This window comes from Lupinus angustifolius, chromosome LG20 (assembly GCF_001865875.1).
Source record: "Lupinus angustifolius cultivar Tanjil chromosome LG20, LupAngTanjil_v1.0, whole genome shotgun sequence".
NCBI lineage: Eukaryota > Viridiplantae > Streptophyta > Magnoliopsida > Fabales > Fabaceae > Lupinus > Lupinus angustifolius.
Window position 1 is genome coordinate 8,227,681 of NC_032028.1, and position 2,114 is coordinate 8,229,794.

Genomic DNA, 2,114 nt, shown 5'->3' on the forward strand with positions numbered 1-2,114 from the left:
CTTTGTTTGGTGCATCAAAATTCCTCTGCTTGTTCTTTTGAATTCCATGCCTAGAAAGTAAGACAACTCTCCAAGATCAGACATTTCAAATTCAGCCTGCATTTCTTCCTTGAATGTTTGGATATTCTTCAATTCTCCAATGGTTATGAGTAGATCATCCACATAGAGGCAAATGATTAGTATCTCTGCAATACGATTTCCTTTTACATATACACCATGTTCAGTGGTGAATTTTGTAAATCCAAGTTGCATTAGAAAGGTGTATATTCTTTTATTTCATGCCCTTGGTGCTTGCTTGAGAACATAGAGAGCTTTGTGCAATTTGTAAACCATTCCCTCACTGCCTTCTAACTCAAAACCTGGTGGTTGTGTCACAAATACCTCTTTATCTAGAGGTCCATTTAGAAATGCAGATTTGACATCCATTTGATGTATTTCCCACCCATTGAAGCTTGCTAAACCAATTACCATCCTTATTGTTTCAATTCTAGCAACTGGTGCACAAACATCATCATAGTCAAATCCTTGCTTCTGAAGAAATCCCTTGGCAACCAATCTTGCCTTATACTTGGATATTTCACCATCTCGATTCAGTTTGGTTTTAAATACCCACTTCACTGCTATTGCATTCTTGCCAATTGGAAGTTTTGTTAAGGTCCATGTATTGTTTTTCTCAATGGAGCATAACTCTTCTTCCATGGCTCTAATCCAGTGTGTGTGCTTGAATGCATCTTCCAGATTGATTGGTTCCATCTCTGCCAACAAAGCCATATGCACAAACTCTCCATCTTCTGTTATGTGTGAGTCAGAAAGTACCTCATAGTCTCTAAGTCTTGAGGATGGTTGTCTAGTTCTCTGATTTGTTGCTTTGGCAGATGATGATTGAGCATTAGATGTCTCAAGTCCATCATTGCTTACCATTCTTTCTTCTTCTATTACTGGCTGCATTCTTGATTCATCAAATTGCATAATTGTCTTTGCTTCTGAACTCACACTTTCTGTGTTCCAATTCCAGCTTTGTTTTTCATCAAACCTCAGATTTTTGCATATCATGAAGTTCTGAGTTATAGGGTTGAATACCCTATATGCTCCAGTGGTGTGATAGCCTAAGAAGATGAGCTTTTCTCCTCTATCATCAAGCTTACTCCTCTTAATGTCAGGTACATGTGCATAGCAAATTGAGCTAAATATCCTTAGGTGTTTTATGCTTGGTTTGATACTTGACCAAGCCTCCTCTGGTGTCTTCTTGCCTAGTCTTTTTGTTGGACATCTATTGATGATGTATACTGTAGTTGATGCAGCTTCACCCTAGAATTTCTTTGGCAAATTCTTGGTTCTCAACATGCTTCTTGTCATATTTATTATAGTTCTGTTTTCCCTTTCTGCAGCACCATTGTGTTGAGGTGTGTATGGAACTATGACTTCATGAACTATTCCTTCCTTGCTGCAGAAATCATCAAACTCATACGACTTGTACTCACCTTCACCATCTGATCTGAGTTGCTTGAGTTTGAAACCACTTTTCTTTTCAACTTGAGCCTTGTATTTTCTGAAGTTTTCAAACACTTCACTCTTCTTCTTTAGTAGATAAATCCAAACCTTTCTTATAAAGTCATCAATAAAGGTTAGGAAGTATCTATTTCCACCAATTGATTCCACTTCAAATGGACCACACACATCACTATACACCAGCTCAAGAGGATTCTTCGTTCTTGTAGGAATTGTTGACTCAAATGTGCTTCTAGTTAACTTGCTAGCCAAGCAATTATCACACAATGTTTATGGAATTTTAATAGAGGGCAGCCCTGCAACAATTTCACCTTTGCTTAGCAACTCTAAACTTTTGAAGTTTAAATGTCCATACCTCAGATGCCACAACCAAGTTTCTTGATCTATTTCTGCATTGAGGCTTGTTTGCTCATCCACTTGAATCTTGATCTTGAATGTTCTGTTTGATGAGAGATGTGCTTTCAAGACTTTCTGGTCTGTTTTATCATACAATATCAATTCACCATCTTGCATGATCACCTTGTATCCCTTCTCCAAGAGCTGACCAAGACTCAACAGGTTGTTCTTCATTTTTGGTACATAGAGAACATTTGAAATTGATGCAC

The 2,114-nt window shown here is 37.7% G+C and overlaps 1 long non-coding RNA gene across 1 annotated transcript in view; it reads left to right on the forward strand.

Moving 5' to 3' along the window:
* Positions 1–1,936, forward strand: part of LOC109336240 — a 23,455-nt gene extending 21,519 nt beyond the window's left edge. Inside the window, exon 3 of the long non-coding RNA XR_002106317.1 lies at positions 1,797–1,936. This is a non-coding gene — a long non-coding RNA (uncharacterized LOC109336240). The remainder of the gene's footprint in view (positions 1–1,796) is intronic.